The 25,823-nt window shown below is 47.8% G+C and overlaps 1 protein-coding gene across 5 annotated transcripts in view; it reads right to left on the reverse strand.

Moving 5' to 3' along the window:
- LOC117361221 (A-kinase anchor protein 17B-like) overlaps window positions 1–23,512 on the reverse strand; it is an 85,694-nt gene extending 62,182 nt beyond the window's left edge. For all 5 annotated transcript variants that reach the window (XM_033946271.1, XM_033946267.1, XM_033946268.1 and 2 more), the window contains exon 1: window positions 23,385–23,512. The gene's annotated coding sequence lies outside the window, so the exon portion shown is untranslated. The remainder of the gene's footprint in view (window positions 1–23,384) is intronic.
- Between the last annotated feature and the right edge of the window lie 2,311 nt (window positions 23,513–25,823).

Consider the following 25,823-nt stretch of genomic DNA (forward strand, 5'->3'; position numbering starts at 1 on the left):
TAACTATAACTTATTCAGAATTTAAAACATGAAAATAGGATACTACACAGACTGGAAAAGTCATTTTGTTTTCTGAGTTGCCTTTCCTTTTAGAAGGTTGTCCTAAGCTGCTGAATTATATAGGAATCTGTATTACTCATTACACTTTCTCTTTCCATTCCCTTTTTCATGGTGGGCATGAAGAAAGAGAGTTTACCTCAGTCCCAAAATTCTCTTCATGTATGACATAATCTGTCTCCAGTCCGGGCCATGTGATCAGTCTAACTTCCTTACGCTAACAGCAGAGGGCGCTGGCCTGAAGCTATCACAGAACAGAAAGAAGTGGCAGCAGGTGGTGTTGCACCATTTACTCGTCTTGGGGCTCTCCTTTACCAAGCCCAGCTTCCCATGTCCCCTAAACAACAGATCAATTACTTCTGAGCCAGCACTTACAAAAAAAAAAAGAATGTCACACCCATCTCAAAACACACAAAAGAACAAAATGAAATTTAAAAACCATCTATGTTCTTTAAACTACAGGGAAGTACAGTAAAACCTTGGATGGCAAGTAACTTGGTTTACAAGTGTTTTGCAAGACAAGCAAAACATTTTATTAAATTTTAACTTGATATACAAGCAATGTCTTGCAATACAAGTGCATACAGTATACACGTGTCACATCATCACAACTGAGCCGATGGTTCTTCTCTCTCTGACAATGCAGGAGTGCAGTGACTGTTCTAAATGAGCGAGGTCTTGCAATACATGTACGTATAGTATTTTATATTAAAGTTTTTGGGTTGTGGAACATATCATCTGAGTTTCCATTATTTCCTATGGGGACATTTACTTTGATATACGAGTGCTTTGGATTACAAGCATGTTTCTGGAACGAATTACACTCGCAAACCAAAGTTTTACTGTAATTATAGCTATGAACAGCATGTACTGTATTTATTTAGCAGAAGGATCTAATCTGCTGTCCAAAAGCACGAATCAAATCGAAAGGAAAAATATAGTGCAAGACAGAGGGAAGCCTTCTGGAGATTAACAGTGGAACAAGTGTCTCTCTCCCTGGCCCCCTGCCTGCCTATCTCTCTCTGTTGCACCATGCCTATCTGTCTCTCTGTGGCCCCCTTCTGTCTCCCCCCACCCCCGAGCAAACCAAGATTTCTGCCTGCCCCCCCAGCATACCCCTCCCCCCCCAAAGCAGCCCCCTTGCCCTCTCCCCCTCCACTTCCCTGTGCAGCAATAGCAGCCACCCACACCCTGTCCGCTTCATCCAGGCCTAAGTACACCTTCCTGCCGTTGCGCTGCTCAAGCCGCCGCACATTGAACACAGCCACGGAGTCACACAACACTGAGTCAGGGATCACGGCGTTGTAAGTGCGCATGCGCGCTTAGGGTTTTATTATAGAGGATATTTAAGCTTTATTAATCACTTTTATGAAATGATCCACTTGAGGCAGTGTACAACAAGTTTTGCTTAACACAAGCTATTTACATTGTACTAACAACTTAACCCCCCCTCCCCTTACAAAAGCGCGGAAGAGGTTTTTGGCACCAACCGGTGCGCTGAATGTTCTTCTCAGACGGTCTTAGAGTTCCTGTGAACGTCAGAGCAGAACAGAGCATTCAGGGTGCCGGCTGGCGCTAAAAACCTCTTCCACACTTTTGTAAAAGGAGGAGTAACAGTAGTTAACATACACAATTAGAATGTAAGGTGAACTTGAAAACAGGCAATTAAATCCCATGAATACAGAGCACAACAGAACGCAAGCCTGATTAAAAGGAGTTTTCAAGCACACCTGGATAAGATGTCATATACATGTAACATCTTATAAACTCCGGAGAGAAGCTCTCTTTGGCACGATGCAAGTTTTGTGGCTAATGTTAGCAGTAAATTTGAGAGACTAAGATCATACTCCACCTACCCTGGCTTAGGAGCGAGGTTCATTCCTGTTATGGTCGTATGCAAAAAAAATAACAAAAAAACAACCAACAACAAAAAAACAACCGAAAACCTACATTTGGAGGAGACATTGCTCCCAAAAGAATATGAAACTGCCAGCTGAATATAAATGAAACACTTTAATAAGTGACACAATAAAACAAAGAGAACGCTGGAAAATGGGAACTTGCCTTCAGCTGTAGCAAAAGGTCAGAGCCGTAGACCACCGTCTGTGAGGCCAGAACTACAAGCTTTATGCAGAGAAAGGACACCGGGCAGGGCTCTCTCTCTCAAGAAAAGAGCTGGCTTTGCTCTGGAGCACAGGACAGTGCTCATGAGTCTGCTTGGATGAATAATATTTGTAAAAATAAATCCAGGAAAATGAAAAGCTAAGAGCAGAGTTCTTTAGCAGCTTCTGCAAGTCGCCACTGGTTGCCTGTGAGCAGGGGCAGACTGATGAGCCACCAACTACCACTTCCTGCTTTTGCAGAATAAAGCTACTAATCTTAGCCTCCAAAGGGCCCTGGGGTTTTATCCAGGGAATGGCAATCATGATCCTCTTCTCCTCTTACAGCATTAGCACAGGGACACATCAGTACACTAGACTTCAAGAGTACAGTTTTAAAGCCAATCGGCTCCATGCAGACTTTCATGCCATGGTTCCAGCATTAACAATCCTACAAAAGTCTCCCCTCTGAACTGCCAGTAACAGACACATTGCACATTTTAATATTTCAGAGCTCTGAAGAGAATTCAGATTTTTGAATGGATACAAAGCAGGCATGCAGACAATATTTTACTTATGAATTTTACTTTTTTCCTAGCAATTTCAAGACTTGTGAAACATGCAAGATAGCTTTGGTTTTCAGTAGTATCAATTGGCATAACAGGTGCAACTCAGCCAACAGCAAGGCAAACTTCCATCACATGCTCTCCCACCCAAGACCAGGCACGGGTCACGCAACAGGGCATGCTGCCCTCACACAGTGTTCTATGACAGTATATACAGATCAAGCCCCAATGCTGATACATGAATATATACCCACTCCAAATACAGTGCAAAACATTCATGTGCACTGTGTGTTTACAAACACACACACACATTGCAACTCTGCTCTGTCCCAAATACCCCTGGGAACACAGGCATGCAGATTGCAAAGATGTAGACACGTACCTCCTTGCTGTGCTTTTTACATGCATATGGGGTCCTGCAATCAGGTTTAAAAGCAAAAAACAAAAAAAACCACACACCCCAAAACCACTTTATAAATGACTCCCCCATGCCTCACTACAAGACACATTACCAAAAAAACAGAAAAGGACAGTGTGTGCAATAATCACAGCTGACTTCCTCTCTCTCTCAGGACCACTCTTCATCTTTAGCGCTTCTTGGCTGGCCCATATCTTGTGTTTACACCAAACTGGCTTGGCTGGGGCTCTCAATAGAGGAGAATCTACCACTCATGTGCCGTGGATGACTGACCACCCCGGGATGGCACTGTGATCCGAGTGCCACATTTCATTCCCACTTGTAGCTTCATGCTGTACAGCTGTTTGCAGAGCTGCTCTTTGGAGAGTCTGCCATAATGGAGCCTCCCCCGTGTACCAACCAGCTCATCACTTGCCTTCATGGCAAACAACACAAGCTGAGCCTCAGAAGCACACCTTATCATACAGCACTGGGGAAATGTTACAAGGTAAACATTTTTGATTAAAACATTACCAGAATAACACTTAAAGTAAAAGTTTTATTTTTTTTTTCTCAGTAGTTGTGTCCCATTTCAAAGCTGCTCTTTGATAGTACGGCGGGGGGGGGGGGGGGGGGGGGGGGAAGGAAGTACATGTAGCAGACCCTGGTTTAAATCCAGCCAACTGGAAAGCACATGAAAGTACATTAAACTGAATGTGTTCATTCCCAGAGGTCAAAAGAACTTCTTAACAATACAATTTGCACTTTGGCTGATCTGAAACCTTCCCCAGTCCCTAGTTTCAGTGCAGGAAAGCAATCTGTGAAGTACAGAACCCTAACAAGAGTTCCACAGAAAGGCTGAAAATGTTTTAGGCTCAGGGATGTATTTTTGTAAACTGCTTAGGTTTTCGGTAAGATATAAATTGTTGAAATTAATGAAAAAAAGGACAATAGTGTGAACAAGGGAAAGCTCTGAGGGCCACCAAAAGATTTCAAGTTTACACATACCACTAATTTTGTAAAACGCCTTAATCTGCTTGTTCAGACTGGGTATTTTTAAAATTTGCCACATTTTGGCTTGTCAGCAGAAGAAAATTCCGTAACACACTTAAGAGACTGTTTGCAATTGCTATATCAAGTGGACAAGACAAATTAATACATCTACAGGATCTGAAGAGCATTTCAGCCAACTGTTTGAGGGCCACAATGGAGGACTTCAGGGGCCATGCACTGGAGACCACTGGTCTAGTGCCTTCAATATAAAACAACAGAAGAATGAAATACATCCAGTCAGTTGAGCATATACTCTGTGTAGGCCTATAAATTCAGAGAAAGGAAGCAATAGCTAAAAGGAGTTTCATTGCTCAGGGCCTTATGAATAAGATATGGAACTTTAAACTTGATACGTCATGGGACGGGAAGCCAGTATAGATTCTAAAAAATAGGTATAATGGGCACGATTCTGTAAAGGACACCTAAGAAGCGGCCGCCGATCGTGTGTCAATCACACACCGGCGTCCTCTGCAGAATCATGCCTACACTTCTGGACAGATGCCTGAAATGTAGGCCAGCATTTTGCAGGCCTCCATTTCAGGCATGTGTCTCCCATCTATAGAGACACGTACCGATGCTTAAGCCCGCCCAAGGCCAATTCTGGGCAAAGCCATGCCCACGCCCTGCTTTGGGCGTGCTTAAGTGTTGCTACGCGTCTCCGCAAAATGTACTCTGGAGGCCTAAAATGTGGGCGATCTGCCTCAGAGAAGTTTTTCTTTTTGTCCAGATTGGCTGCCCGATGGTGGTAGGACATCTACTGCTGCCTGCCAACAGAATGCACATTTTCAAGAATCAGAACCAAAATGCTCAAATCTGGACACTCCCGCCACAAAGTAAGCAGAGGCAACTTGAACTAGTTGTAATGGAGAGTGTGGTGTGGCTGTTCGAGCTACAGCCTCAGTACCCTGAGGTTGTGGGTTCAAACCCTACGCTGCTCTTTGTGACCCTAGGAAAGTCACTTAATCCTCCACTGCCCCAGGTATATTAGATAGATTGTGAGCCCGCTGGGACTGACAGGGAAAATGCTTGAAGTACCTGTATGTCAGTGGCCTTAAACTCGCAGCCCCGCCAGGTACTATGTTGAGGCTCTCGGTATGTTTTATTATAATCACAAAATAAATTAAAACAGTTTCTTGATCTCTTAGCTATAAATGACAAAATTATTATTAAGACTTAGCCAAAAGGAAAGATTTATAAACTATAAAGAGTTTTACCTCATGCAAAATTGTAATTTCTTTAGTAAGACAGCTATTTTTTCTGAGGCCCTCCAAGTACCTACAAATCCAAAATGTGGCCCTGCAAAGGGTTTGAGTTTGAGACCACTGTTGTATGTAAACCTCTTTGAGTGTGGTTGTAAAAACTACAAAAAGGCGGTATAAGTCCCAATCCCTACATATAGTTAAGAAATCCAAGGTATAAAGAGTAACAATAGTCCAAAATAAGAGTTTTCATCACTTAACAGTTCTAAAATTAACATTGGATTAAAAAAAAAAAAAATCCTTCAAATGCCTAATCAGTCTCATTTTATAAAACGCTTTTTGAATTGCACTATTTACCTGTAACTTGGAGGAAAAAGAGGTAGCCACCACGACACCTATATTCAAAAAACTATAGGTATCATAAAGCACAGTTACTTACCGTAACAGGTGTTATCCAGGGACAGCAGGCAGATATTCTTTATATGTGGGTGATGTGATCCATGGCGCCCCATCGCGGACAGCTTCTCAAGCAAACTTGATTGAAGATCTTAAAGTTTGCTAGTGCTGCACCGCGCATGCGTGTGCCTTCCCGTTCAGCTAGCGGGCGCGCCTTCTCAACGTGGTCCTCAGTTCAGATAGCTAGCAAAGAAGCCAACCCGGGGAGGTGGGAGGGTTGCGAGAATATCTGCCTGCTGTCCCTGGATAACACCTGTTACGGTAAGTAACTGTGCTTTATCCCAGGACAAGCAGGCAGCATATTCTCTACATGTGGGTGACCTCCAAGCTAGCCAGGATGGGACGGTGGGAGAGTTGGCAATTTAGGAGAACAGATTATGTAAAACCAACTGGCCGTAGCACCGGGAGAAAGTATCCAGACAGTAGTGAGTGGTGAATGTATGAACCGAGGACCAAGTGGCAGCCATGCAGATCTCCTCAATAGGCGTGGACCTGAGGAAAGCGACAGACTCCGCCATCGCTTGGACTTTATGCCCCGTGACCCAACCCTGCAGCGGGAGACCAGCCTGAGCATAGCAGAAAGAAATACAACCAGTTGGACAAGGTACGCTTGGAAACAGGATGCCCCAACCGATTAGGATCAAAAGATATGAAGAGTTGAGGAGCCGTCTAATGAGACTGGGTGCGTTGGATGTAAAAAGCCAACGCCCTCTTACAGTCAAGAGTGTGAAGTGCCACCTCTCCAGAATGAGAATGGGGCTTAGGGAAAAACACCGGAAGAACAATGGACTGGATGAGGTGGAAATCCGAAACCACCTTAGGCAAGAACTTAGGATGAGTACGAAGGACCACCTTGTCATGATGAAAAACAGTAAAAAGCGGGTCTGCAACCAGAGCTTCCAAGTGAGATACTTCAGATGAGTCTTATCAATGAGTTCAAACGGAGATTTCATCAATTGAGCCAGAACCACATTAAGATCCCAAACCACAGGAGAGGGCTTGAGTGGAGGATGGACATTGAAAAGGCCCTTCATAAATCGGGAAACCACCGGATGGATGAGAGCGAATTCCCATCAATCGGCTGATGAAAGGCAGCAATCGCACTGAGATGGACTCGAACAGAAGTCGATTTGAGACCAGACCGAGACAAGTGCAGCAGATAGTCCAGCACGGAGGACAAAGAGGCAGACAGCGGCTCCACATGATGCGTAGCACACCACGCAGCAAACCTAGTCCATTTTTGGGAATAGCATTGTCTAGTGGAACTCTTCTGAGAGGCCTCGAGGACATCCCGCACCGACTGAGAAAAACCGAAGGAGGGAGTTAGGTGGAAAGGCTGCAGATTGGGATGCAGCAGCGAACCCCGGCTCTGAGACAGCAGAGAAGGAAATACAGGAGAAGCAGAGGCTGCCTGGCACTGAGTCGGAGGAGAAGGGAGAACCACTGCTGTCTGGGCCACCGAGGAGCTATCATAATCATGGTGCCGACTTGAGTTGAACGAGAGTCTTCAGAATCAGAGAAAATGGAGGGAACACGTAGAGGAACCATCCCGTCCAATCTAGAAGGAAAGCATCCGCCTCGAGATGATCCGGGGAGTAAATCCTGGAGCAGAAGCGAGGCAACTTGTGGTTGAGGGGTGAGGCGAACAGATCTATCTGCGGCGTCCCCTATCGAGCAAACACCTGATGCAGAGTCGAGGAATGGAGCGACCATTCGTGTGGCTGGAGAAGGCGACTCAACCTGTCCACCAGGCAGTTTTGATCGCCTTGGATGTAGACCGCTCGAAGAAAGATGTTGTGGCGTATCGCCCACTCCCAGAGCCAAAGAGCCTCCCAGCATAGGGACAGGGAACCCGTACCCCCCTGCACATAATACATCGCCACCTGGTTGTCTGTGTGCACCATGACCAAGCGATCCTGAAGCAAATGCCGATAGGCAACCAAAGCATTATAAATGGCCTGAAGCTTCAGAAGGTTGATGTGGCAGTGACGGTCGGCGCTCGACCAAAGACCTTGAGTCCGGAGGCCATCGAGGTGAGCCCCCCAGGCATAAGTGGAGGAGTCCATTGTTAGGACCTTCTGCGGCGGGGGCGCGAGAAAGAGAAAACCTCTGGAAAGATTGGAAGAGAGCGTCCACCAGCGGAGCGAATGCTTCAAGGAGGGAGTCATCGCAATGTGCTGAGATGCGGGATTCCAATCCTGTCTCCACTGGGACGCCAGGGTCCACTGAGGCACTCAGAGGTGAAGTTTGGCAAAAGGAGTCACATGAATGGTGGAGGCCATGTGTCCCAACAGGATCATTATCTGTTTGGCCGAGGCCGTGGACTGAAAGGAGCCCTGCTGGCACAGGTGAATGAGGGCAGCCTGCCGAGGCTGAGGCAGAAACGAGCGGAGGCGAACCGTGTCCAGCACCACCCCTATGAACTGCAGAAACAGAGAGGGGCATAACTGGGACTTGGGGAAGTTGACCTCGAAGCCTAGATGCTGAAGGAACATAATAGTCCGTAGGGTCGCTGAAATAACCTCCTGCCGTTACGGTGCCTTGATGAGCTAGTCGTTGAGGTACAGGAACACTTGAAGACTCTGCGACTGCAGGGCCACTGCCACCACCACGATTACAACCACAAGGCACTTTGTGAAGACTCGTGGGGATGAAGCGAGACTGAACGAGAGGACTCGATACTGCAGGTAAAGGTCTCCCATCTGAAAGCGAAGAAACCTGCAAGAGGCCGGGTGGATCGGAATGTGAGTGTAGGCCTCTTTCAGGTCCAGGGAACATAACCATTCCCCCTCGTCTATCAGGGGATATTACGTGGGAAGAGAGAGCATACAGAACTTCTCCTTGACCAGGAACTTGTTCAGCATCCGGAGGTCCAGGATAGGGCGCAGGTCCCCGGGTCTTTTTGGGGACTAGAAAGTACCAGGAGTAGAACCCGGTGCCTTGCTGACACAAAGGGAACCTCCTCCACCGCCCGGAGGCAAAGAAGGGCATGAGCCTCCCGGAGAAGAAGGGGGAGTCTGGAAGTGTAGGGAATACCCCTCTCTGATGACGGAGAGGACCCAGATGTCCATAGTAATCAGTTCCCAGCGATAATAAAAGGCACTGAGGCGGCCTCCTATAGGCAGAGGAGAAGGCTCGAGGGCGGAGGGTGCCAGCCTGCTCCAACAGAGATAGTCAAAAGGACGGCGCAGGCTTAGCCGACGCAGGGGCCTTAGGCTTCTGAGGGGCCCTTTACTGCTGCGGACGCCGAGGAGGCAGCCTGGAAAACGCCGGCGTGGACTATGGGGATAACGCCAGGAAGGCAACTTGTACGACTTAGGAGGAGTGGGCTTTGCCTTGGGTCTGACCAAGGAGGCAAAGGATCGTTCATGCTCGGAGAGGCGTTTGGTAGCTGCCTCGATGGAGAAGCTTCCCTCGAGTACTGCGCCGGCATGTCAGTGTCCAGAAGCATGTACGTCGAGGAAGCCTCACTGAGAGAACGAGGGGGAGTCGATGACAGCCTGCGCTTAGAGAGCCTGGAAGGCGAGGTCCTGGGGGTCCGATGAACGGAGATCCAGAGAGCCCGCCCCGGCGAGCCTCGGGAAGAAGAGGCCTTCCGACGTGGCAGGGAGGTTGGAGTCTTCGACCTTGAAGCCCCTCAGTTCGGAGACTGAGGCAGCATGGGAGAGCGACGAAGACGAGGGTCAGACAGTACTAGGTCTGAGGGCTTGATGGACCCCGTAGTGCGAGAGCCCCGTGATCTACCCCGCCTCGGGGGAGAATCCCTAGGTTGTTTGGTGGACCGCTGCCTCGAGGAAAAAGTATGTTTAGGCCGGTGCTTCAACGCTCAGGCTGGTCAACAACGAGCGAGGTTGAGGCTGGGGCAAGCTGAGCTAAAGCAGAGGATCTGCGAGGTTAAGATAGCCTTAAGCATATCCTCGAACATCGGCACCGAGACCAAAGGATTTGGATGAACTGGTGCAGCAGTGTGCTCCAACGAGGGCGACCTCGATGTAGAGTATTCCAGTAATGTGAAGGTACGCTTAGGAGGAGGTCTCGCCGAGGCCGGCAGGACTACACTCACTGCCTGGTTGGCCAAAGACTCTGAGGACGGCTTCTTCGGTAGCTGAGCTGAACCTGAAGAAGGAAGAGGAGACTTACCCGAGGCCGAGGTCTTCGAAGCAGGAGCTGTCGAGGCCTTCAAAGTCGAGGGAGACTTTCTCGGTACCGAGGTCTTCGAGATTGACATCGAGACCGAGGCCGAGACCGGGGTCAAGGATTTCTCTGCTGCCAGGTCCATGTTGAAGAGTTCCACAATCTTGGTCCACCGTTAATGAAGAGCCCGAGGCTGAAGGATGGCACAACGAGGGCAAGAGTCCGAAGGGTGGTCAACACCCAGGCAGATCACCCGACTACACTGCGTGCACTTCTTGAACCCGGTAACAGGCCGGGACATAAGGCAGGAAGGAACGCCGCGGCCACTGCGAGGCCGGGTGGCCAAGGAAAAAACCGTGGTCCCCCGGTCGCGAACGAAGAAGGTAAAAACAAAATGTTTTATTTATTTATTTCATGTAGGAAAATAATAAGACGGGCATAGCGACTTCTGAAGAAAAACAATAAAAGAAGCCGCGGTGCAAGGAAAGCACTTAGAGTCGCAAAGAAGAAAGACAGGGCTTTCTGGCTCTGCGGAAAACTAAGAACTGAGGACCACATTGAGGAGACGCAACCTCTAGCTGAGCGGTAAGGCACTAGCAAACTTTAAGATCTTCAATCAAGTTTGCTTGAAAAGCTGTCCACGACGGGGCTCCGTGGATGATGTCACCCACATGTAGAGAATATGCTGCCTGCTTGTCCTGGGATAATATCATCAACAGAAACAAAAGATAACCTTTCAGTCAAATTATTATATGACAGAAACAGCACTTGAGTCTTAGCAAGATTTAATTTAAGACAGTAAATATTTCTGTTTCTATCACATTCAAGGTGAGGATCTCAAGTGCCCTGTACCACAGGAATATTAACCCCTTCTGCTAGCGAAAATTCTCCTTAGGGATCTTGGCACATCCTTAGCTTCCCCTGTGCTAATCTTCAGGTCATCTGAAAGGATTACTCCTAGGTCTTTTCTGTTTCCTATCTTCCAGGTCTTGTCCTACTGACTGATCAATGGTTATACTTACTGGTAAAACTCACATGAAATCTGATACTGCCATCAAAACATGCTCATCTACCTGAAAAGCAAAGAGCGGAAGTCCCTTGTGGCTGTTCAATGCACTCAGATAGCCCTATACATTTAACCGAGTATTATTAAGGAACTAAACATCCTCGTCTTTCAAGCCTGGTTTCTAACTCTTTGATGTGTTCCATCACATGATGCGAGTGCCCTGAGAGGCTGTTGAGGATCTGAAGTTTCATTGTACAAGATTTAGAAATATGTTAATAGACAGATGAGTTATTCTGGTATCCGGCATGCTTGGACAAGTGTGCTATAGAGGCAGAGCCGCCCACCCGGGTGTCTGAGCACAAAGCCACTAGGCCCTATGGGACATTAACAAGGCTTGTGGATGTGATCCCAATGTGTATCTGTAACCAGATGCAGTTCTCTGTTAAAGTCAGCCATGAAAAAATTCAGAAAAATTACAGATGTAAGAGATCGCATGACAATAACAGAATACATTCAGAAAAAAAGAACTACAAACAGGACAGCAAAGCTTGAAGCAACATGACCACCATAAAAGTAAACTACACAGGTAGAGAGGAAAAGCTATGCACCAGCAGATGCCAAAGTGGAAGAGATAATGATGGTGGCAGCAGCTTGAGGGACCATACCTTGTGGTAAGCGACTGGACTAAGGAAGCTGTGATCGGGAGACACCTTAAAAAGCCCAGTGCTGCAGTGTGCAACTACTGGCAGGTCACCAAAGGAACAGCCCTTAGGAGAGACCTCAGGGCAACCCGAGTAGAGTGAGGGACTAGTGGACTTGAAGTTACATTACATTTGTATTTATGGATCGCTAATAAGCCCCAGAAGGAATTCAATGCAATTTACAAATTTAGAAGAGCCTGGCCATATCCAGGGATTACATTATTTCACTAGGGTTCAGATTACTTAGTTTACATTCATCTAGGCATATGATTATGGCATATGGTTTGGAAAGAAGATTGGCTATATCTGTGTTGTAATCTTGGCTATATCTGGTGCTGTAGTTTTAGTATTAAGAGTTCTGGTATGGACCTCACTGTCCCAATTTGTAGGGAGCTTGGTCATCTATCGAGACAGGAGAGGCGATTTGTGTCTTGTTTGAATTCTGGTGGTTGGAGCCTGTTTGTGGGAGACAATAAGGTATTTTTCAAATAGATAGTTTTTTAGGCCTTTGGGAGAATTTTGGCTGGAGTGGGATGTTCCTTAATTGTGCTGGTAAAGGATTCCACCATTTTATTGCCGGATATGGAAAGGTTGTAGAGCGAATAGTTTTGTATTTGATTCCTCTAGGATTTGGGAATCTTATTTTCATATGGTTGCTGATCAGGTTGTATTTGTATTTAGGTGGTTAAATTCAACATGTAGTCTAGTGTTTTGCCATGGAAGATTAAAAAGATTTGTATACATAGTTTAAAAATACATCTTGTTTCGAAGGGGAGTCAGTGCAGTTTGAGGTACAGGGTTGTCTCTTCGTTATAGCTGGTTGCTGAGAAAATAAGTCTGGCTGCTACATTTTGAATGGTTTGTAGTTTTTTCCATTTATTTTCTTTGTATCCTATATAAAGGACATTGCAATAATCTAGTTGGGATAGTATCAGTGTAATGCCAAAAAGTTCTCAACAACTTGTGAGTTTTGGATTCTTTTTCTTGCCTCCTCTTGCCGAATTTGGTTTTTTAATGGGTAAGAAGAAAATTAAGAAGAAGGCACTATGCATACCAACCCCTGTTACATAGAAACATGTTAATAATAATAATAATAACTTTATTTTCTATACTGCCAACACTCAAAAATGTTCTAGGCGATTTACAGATAAGAACTGGACAATCAGTGATAAAAATACAATAAGCACAAGACAGATATAATTGCATAGTTCTTAGACAGATAAGAATTTCTTAAACAATAGGGGGTTAATAATAAAAAAAACCAACAATGTCTAAAAAGTGTCCTAAATGGCTACTTGGATGATCAAAAAGCCTGATCGTCCAAGTACTCATAACCAAAGCTGGTTTTTAGACGTATCTAAAAACAGCTTAGCTCTTTCCCCTGCCACTAAACGCACAGAGAGAAAAGAGGTGTGTTTAGAGGAGGGGAAAGGGCGGGCAGTGGGCAGGAGGTGGGCCGACCTACACCTAGGCGTACAACAGGTATAACCAAAACATTTACAGGTTGCCTAGTCGGCACTTAGATCTTTTTGACTTAGACGAAGTCAAACCAGGTCTAAGTGCCGAAAAAGGGGCCGCTGGCGCGATCAGTTCAGCAGCCGGGCAACCTACCCACCGCAAGCATCGCGTAGGAGAGATGCCTCATCTCCCCTACCGCAATGCTATCACTCCTCTATGCGAACTGCCATGACCCACGGCATGAGAGATGCAGCCCTCTCCCCCCAACGACCGCCTCCCCCAGAACCCCTGATCGCCTCCCCGCCGACCAGCAACCCCCCAGCTGACCCAAGGCCCCTCCACCCCCCTTCCCTTTTAAAGTTGGCCGGACGGATGGGTGCCAAACCCACCCAGCAGGCAGCCGACGCCAGAATGGGCCCGGATTGGCCCAGCCGTCCCAATGCCCTGCCCACAGGTGGGACCTAAGGCGCCTGGGCCAATCAGAATAGGCCCGGAAGCCTTAGTCCCCTCCTGTGGGCGGGGCCTTAGGCACATGGGCCCAACCCGGCCCATGTGCCTAAGGCCCCGCCCACAGGAGGAGAGGCTCCCGGGCCTATTCTGATTAGGCCCCCACATGTGGGCGGGGCTTTGGGACGGCTGGGCCAATCCGGGTCCATTCTGGCGTCGGCTGCCTGCCGGGCGGGTTTGGCACCCGTCCGTCCGGCCAACTTTAAAAGGTACAGGGAAGAGGGGTGGGGGTGTCGTGGGGTCGGCTGGGGGGTCGATCAGGGGTTCGGGGGGGGCGGTCATGGGAGGGGAGAGGGGTTACATCAAGGGCAGGAGGGCCTGGGATTCCTCCTGCCCGTAATGTAGTGGGGGTAGGGGGTTGCCGGGGCCAGGAGGGCTTGGGCTCCCTCCTGGCCCAATCCATCGTGGGGGGGGGGGGGTGGTCGCTGGGGCCAGGAGAGCTTGGGCTCTTTCCTGCCCCGATGTTAATCGCCGGAGCCAGGAGGGTTTGGGTTCCCTCCTGGCCCAATCCATTGCGGGGGGGGGGGGGGGGTTTGCTGGGGCCAGGAGAGCTTGGGGTCTCTCCTGGCCCAATGTTAATCGGCGGGGCAAGAGGGCTTGGGCTCCCTCTTGCCCCGATATCGTCGGGGAGTTGGCGGAGCAAGAGGGCTTGGGCTCCCTCTTGCCCCGATGTTGTTGGGGGGGGGGGTCGCAGTTGGACTGGGCAAGAGGGCTTGAGCTCCCTCTTGCCCAAATGTTGTTGGGAGGTGGGGGGTCATATTTTGACATGGCAGGAGGGCTTGGGCACCCTCCTGCCTGGATCGTTGTGGGGGGGGGGGGGTGTTCTGTAACCGGTGTTGTTGACGACAGACACCGGTTACAGAATCCAGCTTTTAGGTGAAGGACTGGCTCCTCTTTCGCCTAAAAACCCTTCTGTTGGACGTTTGGGGCTTAGGCGTTTTTTTGGTTCATTATGGCCAAAAAGTGTAGACGTCCTGGAGGTGTACTTTTAGACGTAGAGGTGATCTGGGCGTTTAGTAGAGGCAGGCCATAATCAAAACAAGGACGTTTGTTTTGGTTATGGACACTTTGCCTGCTTCTGCTTTGAACGTTTAAGGACTTAGGCCAAAAGGGGACTTAGAAGTTTTTTTTGATTATGCCCCTCTAGGTCTTTACTAGTTTTCTAAAAGAACATTAAAAGAACATGATTTAGTTTGATGGCAGATAAAGGCCAAATGGCACATCTAGTCTGCCCATCCGCAGGAACCATTATCTTTTTCTGTTGGTCAGGATCCTACATTTAAGTGTGTAATATAAGGAGCCACTGAAACTGTGACAATCTACTTTCTTCCTCTACTAAAGAAAGAAATTTCCTTAGTTCTGACAGACACAGTGCTGGGTGCCTCAACCCTTTGGGTCCTGATGCCTGTAAATATAGCTACACCTCGCAGTAGTGTCCGACAGAAATATACGAGGTGACAATAGGGAGAAGGGCAAGCCAAAGTGACGTTTCTGCACATCACATAGCTACATAAGACTACTAGAAGATTAAAGTCCCCAGAACCTTCTATGTATATAAAGAACCCTCCCCATAAGCATCATTTCACAAATTCTTGTATATGGGAATGAAATTTGCATTCAGTATAGGAATCCCAAAATAAACCCTGAACCTCCAGTTCTGTAGCATATTCCACATCTTCCAGAAATGGAGCTAGAACCTCTTTGTAAATCTCCACTTACTACCTCCTTTGTAAATTCCATTGTTAACCACTTTGCCGAGTTGCAGCTCACTGACTTTAGTCAGTCTTACCTCTTCTGTAAACTGCATAGAACCGAAAGGCTTATGCAATATATAAATAGAAATTTATATTAGGTTCTCCTTATAACTCACCATATAGAAAAATAAAGTTTAAATTGTGGTATCATTTCAAGAATACCACCACAGTTTCCTTCCACTGCCACACACCTTGTGAAATAACAAAATGCAGCAAATTTTCCCAACTACTACAGCTCTACTTCCCAGGACTCAAACTACAACAACCCTTACTGTAATAAAGATACCATACTAGGCCTTAGAGTTAGCAATATACTTACTATTGAGAAACTATGAGAGAACAAGCTGATTTGCTACTGTTCTCTTCACATGAGGTACTGCTACTGTTCTCTTCACATGCCCCCCCCCCCCCACACACACACAGTAGAAACTATAAGAAAGCCAACTCTAGTGTATATGCAAAACAAGGCTGGAAAAAGAAATCCAAAGCTTTTCCTCCTGAACAGAAATGATGCACATTTCTCAGAAATGACAAATTCTAGTCTCTTAACAATCCTCTATAATAAAACCCTTACCCGCGCATGCGCTATTGAAACGGCGTGATCCCTGCCGCTGTGATTTCTGCTTCCATGCCGTGTTCCATTTGCGGCTTGCGGCGGTGAGAGAAACAGCAGGAGGGTGTCCTTTGAGGTGCTGCAAGGTGTCCAGCTGCTACTGCTACTCAGGGAAGTGGAAGGGGAGAGGAAAAAGGGGCTGCTTAGGGGGAAGGGGTGTGCTGGGGGTAGCCAGCAATCTTGGTTTGCTCGGGGGGGGGGGGGGAGGGCAGAGAGAGATAGGCAGGGGGCCAGGGAGAGAGACAGAGAGACAGAGAGAAAGAAATGGAGAGGGAAAAGGGGCTGCTTTGGGGGAAGGGGTGTGCTAGGGGCAGGCAGCAATCTTGGTTTGCTCTGGGGGCCAGAGAGAGATAGGCACTGGGCAGGAAGCAAGGGAGACAGACAGACAGAAAAAAGTGGAGGGGGAGAGGGAAAAGGGGCTTGCATCTGTTTTCATTATAGTCATGCTATGGATTCATAAAGTCTATGTTGCTAACCTTATTAATCTTAGGTAAGCTGCATTGATTCCCAGTTGACATGGGGGGTATAAGAAACAATATGGTATGATATAGTACTGTATATGAATATATCATGCTTTGAGCAACTACTGAAAAGCGTAACTAAATTCAAATTCCTCTTCCCATCTCATGCCCAAAATTAAGACTAACAGATCATAAAATAAATTTATTTTAAACTTCATATAATATATATATCCTCTATAATAAAACCCTAAGCGCGCATGTGCACTTAGGGTTTTGTGATTCCTGCGTCGTGCTGTGTCCTTCCCTGGCCGTATTCCATTTTGGAACACAGAGGCAGGGAACACGTCGGTGACCCCCCCCTCCACCCTCACTCACCAACCGCTGCCGCCCTGCTGCTCCTCTTCAAAGATAATCCAAGTCACTGATCATTTTGAAACGGATTTACACACGAAATCAACCGACAGAAACACGTTTTTGGATTACAAGAGTTATCATTCAGGTAAACTGAAGGGTAACTTTCCTTTTTCCTCAGTTTTTACATTTGAAGAGGAACTGTTCTACAATACATAAATACAATCAAATATTCTGTTTTCAAAGTTAGTCAACAGAGGCTATCCAGTTCCAGTGTTACGTCAGGCTATGAAACAGGCTAAATACTAGAATAGAGATTTTCTATTAGAGGGAGGGAACAAGTCTAACAGAAGAACGAATGAGAATGTACAAACATGTGTGTTAAGGTTCACAGCACAGGGCAATGTTCCAGCTAACATAATACTATAAAAAAACAACTGGAAGATCATGCAAACAAATCTGCTATTTAAAGACAACCAGTTAAGGATGGCTTTCTCAAGAGAGAGAAATTTAAAAGATATCCTCAGCCCAGCAGCATACAAAATGGTTTCACCCAAGATTAACAGTACGTTGCCATAAGGTTTCTATAGATGCGGGTCATGTAGCATATGTTCCATTACCCATCAGGGCAAAACGTTCACTAATTCATCGGATGGCAAAATTTATTCCATAAAGCAATTTTTAACATGTAAATCTGACTGCATCATTTATGCCATTTTTTGTCCTTGTGCTAAAATGTATGTTGGCAAACCAATCCGCCCTTTCAAAGGGCTAGATTCACTTGTACTGATTGGTTTGCGAGCCCTTTGCGACCCGATTTTCCTCTGACCCGATTCACTAACCGCTCCAACAATCCAATCATGAACAGTGCATGCAAATGAGGGGAATTGGCATGCAAAGCAGGAAGGACACGATTCACAAAACTTACCAAATGGCTAGCCGATCCAAAAACAAGCGATTGGTGAGGACCAGTCGCTTGTGCAAAAACTCTGCTCTCTGCCCCATCTCCTGCTCTCAGCCCCGACTCTCCTGCCCTTCCCCGCGGAGCAGGAAGGGTGCTCAATCTTTCCTGCTCCAATGCTTCCCAACTCCCCACCCATAAACAAATGAAACCCCCTCCCAACAAGTGCCTTGTCCCCCCTTCCTCCCCGAACCCCCCAAAAAATTTGCCCTGCAGCCGCTGCCGCTTAAAATTATGGCAGGAGGGTTCCCACTCCCTCCTGCCACCCACCCAAAAACTAATGGCAGGAGGGATGCCAATTCCATCCTGCCACCCCCTGGATGCCCCCTACCCATTCCCCTCCCCGTACCTTTAATGGAATAGGAGGGGTGCTCAATCCCTTCTGCGACGAGTCTAATGCACAGGGCTCAATCCCTCCTGCTCCAATGCCTCCCACGACGAGTCTGATGAATGGGGCGGGGCCTAAGGCCCTGATTGGCTGAGGGGCCTGAGCCAATCAGGGACTTCCTTAGTGAGTACTTACTAAGGAAGTCCCTGATTGGCCAATCAGGGATTTCCTGAGGTACTCATTAAGGAAGTCCCTGATTGGCTGAGGCACCTCAAGCCCCTCCCAAGGGAGGAGCCTGAGGCATCTGAGCCAATTGGGGCCTAAGACCTCAGACTCGCCACAGGAGGCACTGGAGTGGGAGGGATTGAGCACCCCTCCTGCTCCGTTAAAGGTATGGGGTGGGAGGGGAGGGGACCGGGAACAGGCAGGGGTCGTCCGGGGGGTGGCAGGAGGAAGTTGGCATCCCTCCTGCCATTAGTTTTTGGGTAGTTGGGTGGGACCGATGGCAGGAGGGAGTGGGAATCCTCCTACCATAATTTTAATAAGCATCAGGCGCTGCGGGGAAAATTTGGGGGGGTTCTGGAAGGGAGGGATGTTCGGGGCACTTGTTGGGAGGGGAATTTAATTTTTTTTTTTTAATTGGGCAGATATTTTGCTTGTGTAAAACACGCAAAATATCTGCCAGATTAAAAAAAAAGATTAAAAAGCCGGCAGAAGCCCTGACAGTAGCAGCAGTGACTGCCTCCTGTCACTACTGTCAGGGCTTTAGCGATCCGTGCAGTTGGCTGGGGGCGTACAACCATCGTCTCCATTTGCATGCAGGCCTTTGGTAAATTCATCGGCCTGCATGCACACAGACACTGATCGGAGATTAGTGAATCTAGCCCAAAGTTAGAATGTGTGAACATCGATCTAATTTAAAGTTGAAAAGGTTAAGCGCTCCCTTGGTTGAACACTGTTTGGAAGGTAACCACAGATACAATGATTTAAAATGCTTGTGCATTGATACAGAGGAGAAACACGACAGGGGAGAAGATTGCCGAAGAAAACTTACTTCCAATGTGAAGCACGCTGGAGTTTTAGATTAAATTCAGTGAAGCCAGTTGGTTTGAACAGCTCCATCGACTGGCATGCATTTTTTTAAACTGTTTTTGTAAACTTCTCAAACCTTTGGAGTACATTTCCCATTAATATGAGTGACGAAGTGAATCAGCTGTGTATGACATTAGCTCTGGGAAGTATAATTGCACATGCTCCGGCGTGGTAGAGTTACCCGCACCATTTTTTGGAGATGCAATGAATGTTTAAAACTAAATGCAGTGAGTACTATTTTTGTTAAGTTTATAATGACAACCGACGTGGATTTTGATTATTTGCAACTTATCTTTTGGCAGTTTTCAAATAAGACCCCTGAAGAAGCCAAGAAGTGTGGTGAAACAGGTCCCGTCGGGCCAAATAAGATTCTGATTTGCACAACAGATAAGTGCATTTTTCATGCTGGTCATTATAGTTGTTAAAATATAAATATAATTAAAAGAATAAATAAGTTTTGTTGATCAGCTGACAAGAGGTTTTGGGACTGATGATGGAGAATCTGTTCCTGCAAATGCTATACAGTAAAACCTTGGATTGCAAGTAACTTGGTTTGCAAGTGTTTTGCAAGACAAGCAAAACATTTTATTAAATTTTAACTTGATATACAAACAATGTCTTGCAATACAAGTACATACAGTATACACACATCACAACTGAGCCGATGGTTCTTCTCTCTCTGACGCTGCAGGAGTTGAGTGGCTGTTCTAAACAAGCAAAGTCTTGCAATACGAGTATATACAGTATACACGCATGGAGATGATGCGGTATATGCGACCACAATGCGATCAGATTCATATTAGAAAGGGGGACACCCATAGTAAGGAGGACCGCAACAACTGCGCTCAACTTCAGGAAAGGGAACTATGTTGCTATGAGGGAAATGGTAGGGAGGAGGCTCAGAAACATCTTTAGGATGGAGACTGTAGGAAGCGCCTGGACCCTATTCAGGGACACCCTGCAGGAAGCACAGAGAATGTACGTCCCCAGTTTCAGGAAAGGCTGCAAGAACAAGCGGTCAAAGGACCCGGTTTGGATCTCAACAGAAGTAAAGAGGGCAATAAATGACAAAAAAGTATCCTTCCGGAGATGGAAAAAGGACCCAACGGAGGAAAATCACCAGGCGCACAGGAAATGCCAAAAGGAATGCCACCGGGAGGTTAGAAAAGCAAAAGGGAAATACGAAGAGGGGCTGGCCAGGGAGGCGAAAAACTTCAAGGCATTCTTCAGTTACGTAAAGGGGAAGCGACCAGCGAGAGAGGAGGTAGGGCCATTGGACGATGGGGATAGGAAGGGAGTGATTAAGGAGGATAGAGAGGTAGCTGAGAGGTTGAACACGTTCTTCTCATCGGTCTTCACGAGAGAAGACACATTTAATATACCGGACTCAGAGGAGCTCATGAGTGGGGAACAGGCTGAAAAATTGGAGCACATAGAGGTAAGTAAGGAGGATGTCCTCAAACAGATAGACAGGTTAAAATGCGGCAAATCACCGGGTCTGGACGGGATCCACCCAAGGGTTCTGAAGGAACTAAGACAAGAAATAGCGGTCACAATCCAGCATGTTTGCAACCTATCCTTGAAAACTGGAGAGGTACCAGAGGACTGGAAATTGGCGAATGTCACACCTATCTTCAAGAAGGGATCGAGGGGTGACCCCGGGAACTACAGGCCGGTGAGTCTGACTTCAATTATACGGAAGATGGTGGAAGCTATGATCAAGGACGGCATTTGCGAGCACATTGAGAGAAATGGCCTACTGAGAACAAGCCAGCACGGATTCTGTAAGGGAAGGTCGTGCTTAACGAACCTTCTGTACTTCTTTGAGGGAATAAGCAGTCGGGTGGACAATGGGGAACCCATCGACATCATTTACCTCGATTTTCAAAAGGCTTTCGATAAGGTGCCACATGAAAGGCTGCTTAGGAAGCTGTGGAACCACGGGGTGGGAGGGGATGTGCACAGATGGATCGAGCACTGGTTGTCGGGTAGACTGCAGAGGGTCGGAGTGAAGGGCCAATATTCTGACTGGCGGGGAGTCACGAGCGGTGTGCCACAGGGATCGGTGCTGGGGCTGTTGCTCTTCAACATATTTATCAATGACCTGGAAAAGGAGGCAAAGTGCGAGGTTATAAAATTTGCAGACGATACCAAACTGTGCGGCAGAGTTAGGTCCAGGGAGGAGTGTGAGGACCTGCAAAGGGACCTGGACAAGCTGGAAGACTGGGCAAACAAATGGCAAATGCGCTTTAATGTGGAAAAATGCAAGGTCATGCATATAGGGAAAAAGAACCCGTTGTTCAACTACAAATTGGGGGGGGCATTGTTGGGAGACAGCAGACTTGAGAGAGACTTGGGTGTGCTGGTGGATGCATCACTGAAGCCATCGGCGCAGTGCGCAGCAGCCTCGAAAAAAGCCAACAGGATGCTGGGCATCATAAAGAGGGGCATAACAACCAGGACGCGGGAAGTCATCATGCCATTGTATCGAGCGATGGTGCGTCCACATCTGGAATACTGCGTTCAGTATTGGTCGCCGCACCTCAAGAAGGACATGGCGGTACTTGAGAGAGTCCAAAGGAGAGCAACGAAACTGGTAAAAGGGCTGGAACACTGCCCATACGCCGAGAGGTTGGATAGGCTGGGGCTCTTCTCTCTGGAAAAAAGGAGGCTCAGGGGAGATATGATAGAGACCTTCAAGATCATGAGGGGCATAGAGAGGGTGGATAGGGACAGATTCTTCAGACTGAAGGGGACAACAAGTACGAGGGGGCATTCGGAGAAACTGAAGGGAGATAGGTTCAAAACAAATGCAAGGAAGTTTTTTTTCACCCAAAGGGTCGTGGACACATGGAATGCGCTACTGGAGGAAGTGATCAGGCAGAGTACGGTACAGGGATTCAAACAGGGATTGGACGGATTCCTGAGGGATAAAGGGATCGTGGGATACTGAGGGAGGAGCTGAGATGTAACACAAGTATAGAAAGCTAACCAGGTAATAAGTATAAAAACCCAACCAGGTCGTACATGTGCAAGACCGGAGGGTTAGGACTTCGATGGGAAGATAGGACTTCAATGAGAAACCAAGGTGGCAAGGGAGCCCCTTCTGGTGATTCAGACAGGTCGTGACCTGTTTGGGCCACCGTGGGAGCGGACTGCCGGGCAGGATGGACCTATGGTCTGACCCGGCGGAGGCACTGCTTATGTTCTTATATAAACTTAAGGTTTAGATTAGATTAGATTAGATCACATCATCACAACTGAGCCGATGGTTCTTCTCTCTCTGATGCTGCAGGAGTGTAGTGACTGTTCTAAATGAGCGAGGTCTTGCAATACAAGTACGTATAGTATTTTGTATTAAACATTTTGGGGTCTGAGTTTCCATTATTTCCTATGGGGAAATTTGCTTTGATATACAAATGCTTTAGATTATAAGCATGCTTCTGGAACGAATTATGTTCGTGAACCAAGGTTTTACTGTATAGGAATACATATTTCTGAGTAGCGCAGGCATCTGAGGTCCTTTTCCTCTTGACTTTCACATCAGTTGTACGTGTGAAACCTGTTTGATTTTGTTTACTTACTATCATATGTGTGCCATCCCTGCCTTCTCCAACAGGAAGTTTGCATCAGACGGGGTGAGACCCAGCAAGCCATGAACGCACACTATACCTCAAGGCCCACATATTGATAATTAAACTATAAAAATCCCAATCGTTCCGCCCCAATCCTGTCACCTGTGCAGTCTTGCTGTTTTGAAAGAGGACGTTTATAGCGTCTGTATTTCTGGGGGGTGGGGGGAAATAAGTTCATACCTTTCCAAACCAACAGGAAAGGAAACCCTAACAACGTCTTATGAGCTAACCACCATACTCTATATAAAGTCTGTGGTATGTAAAACATATATATGTGACTATGTGCTCCAGGCTAGCAAATGGTAGGGGGGGGAGGGGCTCACCCGATGCACCTGTCAGCGCAGTTGGAAGAAGGCCATGGGCGCAATATGAGGTAGAGGTGGCACCTCCCCAAATAGTATAGGCTCCACCACTACCATGGCTTCCTTACTCTGTGCTCCTCCAAAGTAAGCAAGCAAAGAGCACAGTAACAGCCCTCCTAAACTTTTGCAGGCACTCGGGAGAAGGCCTTCGCTACAGCACGGGGCCAGCTGCATACGCAGGACACGTCACTTACCCTCGCGGTGCTCTAAAAGCCCTCGAGCCGCTCCGCTCTTCCAACGTCCAGCCCGGGCCTCTGTCCAGGCCAAGGCTAAACTCCGGCGCCTGGCGCTCTGGATCGGGCCGCGGAGGACCGCCCCCCGCCGCGCGTGCGTGAGGCGTCCAGGATCCACGTAACCAGGTTTTCGTCCAAACAGGTGCCAGAAGCCTCGGCGCTAGTGCCCGAGAGGAGGCGCCCTCGCGGTAGCGCGCCGGCTGTAACAACGCTTCGGCTTTTTCCCGCTGCTCCTTTTCTGAGTGGTGATAGGTGGCGAAGCCGAACAGGCGGGATAACGTAGTTTGCCACAGGTTAAATAAGCGAGTACTCGCCAGAGTGTGTGGGGGGGGGGGAGGAGTAGTCGCTCGGCCAAGCGGACGGTACTGGCTCTCGTGCTGATGCCTTTGAAGTTGCCCCCTCCGCCTGGTCTTAGTGCTGCAATAGAACTACAGTTCCCTACGTGCAGTGCGTTAGCGCCGAGCGTGCCACGCCCCCAGCGTCTTCTGGCGAGACGTTAAGGGCTTTTAGTAGCCGGAAGGAGCCAGCGGGCGGGACTTATTCTCAAGCTTGTGACAGGAATCATGGAGTGGGGACGAGCCACATGGTTGAAAGAAGGGATTTGCATTTGGTAATGTCTCAGGTCGTTGAGGATACCTCCCGGTGAGGGTGGTCTAGTAGGGAATAGTGCTGCGCAAGATTCGCTTTTCCTGCCCAATTGGGCGGGGTTTTTTTAAACGCTCTGGCAGGTTTATTTTGTAGTCTTTCCACCCATAGGCAGCGGAATGCTTTTTTTTTTTGGGGTGCTGCAAGCTCTAAGCTCCATCTCATCCCTCTCCCATGGTCACACATTTCTGTCTTCCCCCTTCCCCCCCTCATATGGTTTTGCATCTTTTTCCCCCTTACTCCCTCATATGGTTTTTCATTTTTCTCCTCTCCTTCCAATAGCCTAGAATCTCTCTCCTCTCCCATGGTCTGGCATCTCTCTCTTCTTCCCGAGGTCTTTCCTTTCCTTTCCTTTCTGCGGTCTGGTATCTCTCTCTTCCCCTCCTTCACTTCCATTCTGTGGTCTGGCATCTCTATCGCTCTCCTTCCCATTCCAGTGGTCTAACATCTCTCTCTTCTTTGGGTCATCTCTCCTCCCTCCCAGTGTAACATTTCTGCCTTCCTCCTCTCCACCACTATCATGTCCAACAATTCTCCATTCCTTTTCCCTCCCCCACCAACAGCATTTCTTTCTCTCCCTTCCCACTACTCCACCTGTGCAGCATCTCTTGTCCTCCTTTCCCAAACCCCCTCTAGCCCATGCATTTGTTCTTCCCAACCCTCTCCCAGTAAGTACAGTATCTGTCTTTCCCAATCCCCTGAGCATGTTTTCCCTGCCTTCCCAACCCCCTGCACCCAGCCACCCCCTCTGCTGTGAGACTCTGCACCCAGCTAGCCACCTCCTCACTGTCAGACTCTGAACCCAGCCAGCCACCTCCCCCCCCGCCCAGTCAGACTCTGTACTCAGCCAGCCACCCTCCCTGTCAAACTCTGCTCCCCCCCTCCCTCCTCGCTCGTTCGCTGTGCACCTTGCCCCATCATCCTACCTCCTTTGGCCTGGTCGTGTCTGGTTTCTTCTGCCGCTGAGCTGCAATGAGCGGGAGCGCACTTTGGCACTCCTGCTTGGTGCTCAGTGGCTTCTTTGGCTCCTGTGAATTCTCATGAATCATGAAAATTCACGGGAGCCAGTCAAAGAAGCCACAGCACCAAGCAGGAGTACCAAAGCGCACTCCCGCTGGGCGGCAAAAGAAATTTGCCACGATTGACCGGGTGAGCAGCGGAGCAGGAGCTGGAAAGTTCGCTGCTGCCTGCTGCACCTCTGGACCACCAGGGATTAAGTAGGAATTTAAAAGTGGCACTTTTGTGGGAGGCCAAGGCCCCTGTGGCCCCCCCCCCCATTCTGATGCTTGTTTCCACCCTCATACTGGCACTGTGGTGTAACTAAAATTAAAAATACTTTTTCTCTCTCTGTTAGGTCTAAGCTCACGCTCACTACTATCTTAACATCAGCTCTGGCAGGATACACATTTCAAATCTGACATTTTGTAATCACAGAATAGAAAATAAAATTATTTTTTTCTACATCCCTGTCATATCCAATATTTGTTTCTTTCCCTCTTCGACCATCTCTCTCTCCCTGCCTTTTGTCCTGGGTCCAACATCTCTATTCCCCTTCATGCAGCATCTCTCCTTTCCTCCTCCATTATCATGTGCAATATTTATTTCTCTCCATGCACCATCTCTCCCTGCCCTCCACCCTTTATCGAACATCTCTCCCTCTCTCTTCTCCATGCATGTCTCCCTCCCCTCCATCATATGAAGGATTTCTCCCTCTCACCCATTTACCACTTTGTTTCATCTCTCTTCCTCTCCTCC

Source organism: Geotrypetes seraphini, chromosome 5, assembly GCF_902459505.1.
Source record: "Geotrypetes seraphini chromosome 5, aGeoSer1.1, whole genome shotgun sequence".
Classification (NCBI taxonomy): Eukaryota; Metazoa; Chordata; class Amphibia; order Gymnophiona; family Dermophiidae; genus Geotrypetes; species Geotrypetes seraphini.